The sequence below is a fragment of the Nycticebus coucang genome, chromosome 16, assembly GCF_027406575.1.
Source record: "Nycticebus coucang isolate mNycCou1 chromosome 16, mNycCou1.pri, whole genome shotgun sequence".
NCBI classification, from domain to species: domain Eukaryota; kingdom Metazoa; phylum Chordata; class Mammalia; order Primates; family Lorisidae; genus Nycticebus; species Nycticebus coucang.
The window spans coordinates 89,355,023-89,362,829 of NC_069795.1; the positions used below are offsets into that span (position 1 = coordinate 89,355,023).

Sequence of the window (7,807 nt, forward strand, 5' to 3'; positions counted from 1 at the left end):
AAATGCAAATCAAAACAACTTTGAGATAGCATCTAACTCCAGTAAGATTAGCCCATATCACAAAATCCCAAGACCAGAGATGCTGGCATGGATGTGGAGAAAAGGGAACGCTTCTACACTGCTAGTGGGAATGCAAATTAATACATTCCTTTTGGAAAGATGTTTGGAGAACACTTAGAGAAAATAGATCTGCCATTCAATCCTATAATTCCTCTACTAGGCATATACCCAGAAGACCAAAAATCACATCATAACAAAGATATTTGTACCAGAATGTTTATTGCAGCCCAATCCATAATTGCTAAGTCATGGAAAAAGCCCAAGTGCCCATCAATCCATGAATGGATTAATAAATTGTGGTATAGGTACGCCATGGAATATTATGCAGCCTTAAAGAAAGATGGAGACTTTACCTGTTTCATGTTTACATGGATGGAGCTGGAACATATTCTTCTTAGTATCTCAATGGAAGAAAAAGTATCCAATGTACTCAGCCCTACTATGAAACTAATTTATGGCTTTCATATGAAAGCTATAACCCAGTTATAACCTAAGAATAAGGGGAAGGGGGAGAGAGAGGGGAGGGAGGGGGAGGGGGTGGAGGGAGGATGTTTGGTGGGATTACACCTGTGGTGCATCTTACAAGGGTATATGTGAAACTTAGTAAATGTAGAATATAAATGTCTTAATACAATAACTAAGAAAATGCCAGGAAGGCTGTGTTAACCAGTGTGATGAAAATGTGTCAAACGGTCTGTAAAACCAGTGTATGGTGCCCCATGATCACATTAATGTACACAGCTATGATTTAATAAAAAATATGTATATAAAAAATAAAATAAAATAAAACAAAATAAAAAACAGGGCTAGTCACTCTGCTCCAAAGAGCCCCTCACCTATACAAGTTCCATTCTTTGCATTTTTTTCAAATCCCTAAGACTGACTTAAACGGTCTTTTAGTTCATGTATAACATGACACAAATGCCACGATCTCAGATGTTTTATGCTCTTTTACATTAATTCAGCCTACAGGTCAAGATGAAAACAGTGGAAATATATCCATTCAGTTTACAAGAATTCAACTATTTTCAGCAAAGGGAAAGAAAAAAAGAAATGATTCACATAGTTCCAGAGACTCTGCATACCATTCCACTCAGTCACTATAGGCTTCACGGTGAGCATGGAATAGGAGACGGACAGTTTGTCTTCTTTCAGTTAGTCTCAGTCCTCTGTGCCTCCTACAAAAGCAACCCACTTCACTAGTGCTCAAAATAACAAACAGTGTGCTGTTCCAACATGGAGCAAAAACTGACTATGTTGGCCTTCCTGAGAGACCATATGTCGGCCTCTCATATGACTCCAAGGGTACTTTTCTAGGGTACTTTAAGGGTACTTGATTTTCACTACTCATGGACTTCAGAAACAGAGCCTGTGTTAGATGCGACAGTACTACCTACTGGGATGGGCTGCTTACTTGACCCTAGAATTTCTTTCCAAGAATCAGCACATTTATGTAAACTAATTCACATAACCCACAGTGCTTGGGGCTGCCATAATGAAAAAACCCAAACCTCTCTGTTTCTCTTAGTAAATACCTAAATAAAATGAACGATCATTTAAACTTAGGAAGTACATATAGAACAACAAATGTTAAAAACAACAGTGGGGGAAAGGAACAGTGCCTGAAACCTTCTTGCACACAGTGCTGAGTTACTACCATGAACTGTCAGACACAACCCTCAAGAAGGTCCCATTCTAAAAAGAAAGATCTAAATCCTGTATCACAATATATAAAATAACAAGAACTAAATCTAAAAATGCCCATATTGTGTATAAATGCTAACATTACCAGTTTTATATCATTATGTGTATAATGTGACAAGTAAAATGAACAATAGAGAAAAATTATCACTTCTTTCCAGCTTCTATTAAGTTCCTATTACTATGAGTCTTTCTTCAAAGATCCACCCGTCTCATATAACTCCTCATAAAAAGCACCTGGGCCTTGTGTAGGCCCTCTGTAGGGGGTGGATTCTTACAGGTTAAATGCACAAAAGATAGGATTCTACTCAATTATAGGCTAAGATGATGGCTTTCTTTATTAATTTCCAATTAATTAAACTGTCACTCCACTCCAACTGCATGATTTTGGTGGCAGTTGCAAGCAAGAAACCTATCTGCCTCCAGAAGAGTAGTCACATGACATTTCTTGTGTCCAATCTAGCCAATCAGAGTCCTTTCCTGGAATTGTAAATACTAAAGGAAGGAGTTTCTCTTCACTCCGGGGTGTTTAAGCTTGAATGATAAACATATGAACTATCTGTAGTCCTGTCTTTCATGCATTATATGCAGTCAGGCACCACTTATTTCAGTCAACCATGCATCATATATACAATGGTGGTTCCAGAAGATTACATGTAATGGAGCTGAAAAATTCCTATCAGTGACATAGCTGACATAATGTCATACCACAGAACATTACCCACATGTTTGTAGTGATGCTGGTGTAAACAAACCTACTTCACTGCCAGTAGAATAAAAATATAGCACATACAATTGTGTATAATACATAATACTGGATAATGATAATAAACATCTGTGTTACTGGATTAAGTATTTACTATAATGTACTTTTTACTGTTATTTTAGAGCATACTCCTCCTCATTTTTTTTAAAAAAGGTAACTGTAAAAAAGCCTTAGGCAGGTCCCTCAGGAGGTATTCCAGAAGAAGACCTCAATATTAGAGGAGAGGACAGCTCCACGTCTCTTATTGCCCCTAAAGATCTGTCTGTGGAACAAAATGTGGAGGTGGAAGAGATACGATGGTACCATATACTGGGATGGGCTGCTTATTTGACCCTAGAATACTGATAATCCTGACCCTGTGGTAGCCTATTTAATGTTTGTATTTGTGTATCAGTTTTACCAAAAAAGCTTATAAAGTAATAAAATTTTTTAAAAATTTTAAATAGAGAAAATGCTAGTATGATAAGGATATAAAGAAAATATTCTTATACAGCTGTACAATTTCTATTTTAAGCCAAGTGTTATTGCTAAAGAGTCTAGAAGTTTTTAAAAATTAAGAAGTTCATAAAGTAAAAGAGTGACAGTAAGCTAAGGTTAATTTACTATTGAAAGAAAAAAATTATAAATTTAGTGTAGCCTAGATGTAGAGTAATGTCCTAGACCTTCATATTCACTCACCACTCATTTGCTAATTTACCCAGAGTAACTTCCAGTCCTACAAGCTCCATGTATAGTAAATGCCCTGTAAAGGTGTACCATTTTTTATATTTTAAACTGCATTTTTATTGTACCTTTTCTATGTTTAGATACACAAATGCTTACCATTGTGTCACAGGTGCCTACAGTATTCAGTGCAGTAACACGGTGTGCAGACTACGAGAAATAGACTAATAGACTATTCCATATTGTGTATGTCTATGTAGTAACCTTGGTCTCTTATGATGTTCAAAGGACCAAAAAAATGCCTAACTTTCTCAGAATGTATCCCCTAAGCAATGCATGACTGTATAAGAAAAGAATGAGGCTTGCAATTAGAGAAGCAGAACTAGGGAACTGGGGGATCAGTGGTCCTTTAGATAAAGGAAGAGATAAGAACATCATTGAGTCCTGGAGTTAGTGACATCCTTGCCCCTTCCAGGTTTGTGAGCTGATAAATCTCTCTACTTAAGATCACTTGAACTGAGTTTCTGTCACTTGCAATAGAGAGAACCTTGACTAAAAAAAGTGTAACTGCTACCAGAAGTAATTCATAATAATGAGAAATCCAACATAAATCCGTAGTTCCTGATAAAACACAGAATGCACTTACGTGTTACCCAGAATGAAGACAATTCAAACATTAATTCAAGATATACTTAAGAACAGAACAGTCTGATCCTACAAATATATATAGTTATAGGCCAGGCGCGGTGGCTCATGCCTGTAATCCTAGGATTCTGGGAGGCTGAAGCAGGTGGATTGCTTAAGCTCAAGAGTTGAGACCAGCCCAAGCAAGAGGAAGACCATCTCTACTAAAAATAGAAAAACTATTAGTTGTGCATTATGGCAGGCGCCTGTAGTCCCAGCTATTCATGGGCTGAGGCAAGAAGACTGCTTAAGCCCAAGAGTACGAGGCTCTTGTGAGCTATGATGTCCAGCACTCTACCCAGGGGGGCAGAGTGAGACTTTGTCTCAAAACAAAACAGAAGAATGGTTGGAATGTCTGTAGAACAGCAAGATATAACTAAGAATCACCAAAATGTCCCTATATTCTGGAAAATAGATAACATCCATCTGTTGATGATAAACCAGATGCAAAGGAAAAACATTAAGAAAAATCAACATATTATTGTTAGAGCTCTGGGAAGAATTATCTCACATATAATTATGACTGGTTAACCGTAAGCAAAAACGTTGCCCACTTATTTTTACTACATGGAGCAGGCCAGCTATTACCAGAAGATTCAATACTTACCCTCTCCTTAAATTTAACCATGAGCAAACTCATGTCTTACACAAACAAGTGTAGCTATTCCAGCCCCATTTAGATATACCTCACTCACTCACACGCGCACACACACTCTTGCAGACATACACAGCCAAGTAACATGTAATTATCTCACAAACAGATATCTGGAGTAGGGTTAGCATCCCAAGCTAACATCCATGCTTGTTTTGCTCAATCTGGGGTTTTCTTTCTTTCTTTCTTTTTAAAGAGGGGAGAGAAGAGTGTGGTAGAGGATGGGTAGGGCAGACAGCACAAAACTTCTGTCCATTCTAATAAGGAGTGGAGGAGATGGAGAGGGGCTACCCAGTTAAAAAAAAATAAGGCACCCAGTTGTTCCTGATAACCCGGGGTCATGGAACCTCTCACTGACCCTGCCTCATCCATTCCTACCCTTTGAAGCACACGTATTTGGTACACTCAACACTTTGGGCAGCTGCTTCCCTCCCTCCCCAAGTGCCGCGCTTTGGAGAATTAATGAAAGCACAGGAGCCCTTTTCACCTTGCAGGAGAAGACAAACTGGAGACTGCTCAAAGGGTGCACACTAATCCTAAGAGGTGGACGCCCCACCTAAGCCCCGCTCGGAGAATATTCGGAGGAGTCTACAGTACCTGTTTCCAAGGCCGGAAAGGCGGGCTGCCCACCTGTTCCGCCCGGGAGTAGGGGAGGGAGTATCACCCGCCTCCTAGTCTCATAATGGTGGGTAGCGGGCACACCTGTCCCTCAGTTTCACATTCATTTGAAACCAAAAGTGGAAAATACCTGGCCCAGTTCTGGGACAAATGCAGTACACGCCCCTCCACCCAAAACTAAACACCGCGCGGCAGGCGTCACAGCTGATCTGTCAGCTCCCAGAGGTCGCGCCGCCGTCGCGCGGGGCGAGGGGCCGGGGCTCAGGGACCTAGCGCGCGCTCTTCTCTCACCCTTAGTTCAGCCCCTTCGTCCCGTCACTTCCCCACGAATTCAGAAGATCCGTTACCGGAGCTAGCAGCCATTCCGGGACCCCCGGCCCACGTGACGCACCCCTGCGCTAGCCTCGCGCACGCGCACTAGCTACCACTAGTGGCCATATTTCCGCTTTCCTCGTCTCACCTCCCTCCCTCCTGGGCGGTCCGCGCCTCTAAACCCGCCCCTTAAAGTGATAGCCCGTCTCACCCCTTGGAGTGAAGAAATGGATGATTAACCTCGTCAGGACCTGGAGAGTGGAAATGTCAGAGGAGGAGCACAGACTAATAAATAGCACTCCTTCAGGTGAGAGGAAAAAGTATCTTACAGCCCTATGAATTCTTCAGGTAAATTCAACCAGTGAGTTCATCTGGCCTTTAAAAAAGTGAACCTATTGCACCCAGACCAGAAAGGGCAGTTGATTCCCTGGCTTTGGAGTTTGAAATCAGTAAAATGTGTTTTTAAGCCTTTTTTTTTTTTTTTTTTAAAGAAAGACGAAGACAGAATTGACAGTTTTTTATTTTGTCAAATAAAGACAATAAGCAAGCATATGCTAAAAATCAACTATTACCTTATGACATATTGTCAATATTGCTTCCTCCAAAACACCTCTTAAAAACAAAAACATGGGAGAGCCACACTCTCAAATAAAGGAGACATCTTTAAAATTGATTTTAAAAACATGTTTATTTATCTTATTGTTCCTGAAGAAATATAAAAGCTTTCAAACAGACTGCCTCTTAGAGTGGCCATAACATTGGCCCCAGGACACAGATCTCTGGTCTACTGGAGTATGGTCAGGAAAGTAGGAAGAAGAACCCCAGAAGGTGCTCTTAGAAGAAATTACAGAAAGTATTCCGTTTGGCAGATATTTATTGAGCATTAACAAGTTTCACTACACTTTTAGGCCTTTGGAGGACCCAGAGGTGGGTAAGACACAGGTGTTCTTGTCTAAGGGCTCTGTATATGGACATCACAATAGGCCATGCTGTTTTGAGTAATATAAAGAAATGCTTTGAGCCACGATTTTAAAATCACAGACAAGGGGAAAGGGTGGTACACTTCAGGGAGGAGGGGATATCTTATTAAGGCCTTGAAAGATTTTAGTAGGCGAGAGCAGGGAGAATACTAGCTGAGGAAACAGAGGGATCAAAGTTAGTCCAAAACAAGCTTGGGGACTGATGTGGCTGAGGTATTGGCAGTGGCTTTTAAACTTCTTTAATCATCTCCCACAATAAGAAATATATTTCAGGCTGGGTGCCTGTAGCTTAGTAGTTAAAGCACCAGCCACATGCTCTGGGGCTGGCTGGTGAATTCAAACCCAGCCTGCACCTGCTAAACAAACAAACAAACAAAAAAAATAGCTAGGTGTTGTAGTGGGTGCATATAGTCCCAGCTACCAGGGAGACTGGAGCAAGAGAATCGCTTGAGCCCAAGAGTTGAGGTTGCTGTGAGCTGCGATGCCACACCACTTTACTGAGGGGAAAAAAGCGAGACTCTGTCTCAAAAAAAAAAGAAAAGAAATATATTTCAGCCATGAACTATCATATTGTAATCATACACACACGGTATATATGTGTGTGTGTGTGTGTGTGTGTACATGTGTGTCCTGAAACAGTAATTGCTCTTAGTATGTGCAATGCAACTTGGTATTTTCTGTTCTAGTCTAATCTTTTTTTTTTTTTTTTTGAGACAGAGTCATAGTCTGTCACCCTGGGTAGAGTGCTGTAGCGTCATCTTAGCTCACAGCAACCTTAAACCCTTGGGCTCAAGAGATCCTCTTGCCTCAGCCTTCCCAGTAACTGGGACTATTAGGCGCCCACCATAAGACCCAGCTAGTTTTAGAGATGGGTTGTCTCAAACTCCGGAACTCAAGCAATCTATCCACCTAGGCCTCCCAGAGTGCTAGGATTATAGGCTTGAGCCACCGTGCCCACCTCATTTTTTTAAAAATGCTGGCTACTAAGTTGATACAGAGTATCCCGTAATATAAAGACTTTGGCATACACCTGTGGTCCCAGCTGCTCGGGAGGCTGAGGCAAGAGAATCACGTAAGCCCAAGAGTTAGAGGTTGCTGTGAGCCGTGTGAGGCCACAGCACTCTACAGTGGGGCAGTACAGTGAGACTCTGTCTCTACAAAAAAAAAAAAAAAAAGACTTTGGCATAGACGGTGTTAGAGGTAGGATAGCTTATGAGGCTGGAAGAACTGGGACCACATCCAGGCAGAAACCAAATGCTAGGCTAAAGGTCTGTTCTTTTGGAAAGAGCCTCCAGAGGATCATGAACAGAGAAGTGTCATGATTATAGCTGTGCTTAAGAAATCTGGAAAACTGCCTGTGGTTTCCATTAT

At 41.0% G+C, this 7,807-nt stretch overlaps 1 protein-coding gene across 1 annotated transcript in view; it reads right to left on the minus strand.

The window, feature by feature from the left end:
* Positions 1–5,553, minus strand: part of VPS8 (VPS8 subunit of CORVET complex) — a 329,884-nt gene extending 324,331 nt beyond the window's left edge. The window contains exon 1 of the mRNA XM_053565122.1: positions 5,436–5,553. The gene's annotated coding sequence lies outside the window, so the exon portion shown is untranslated. The remainder of the gene's footprint in view (positions 1–5,435) is intronic.
* Between the last annotated feature and the right edge of the window lie 2,254 nt (positions 5,554–7,807).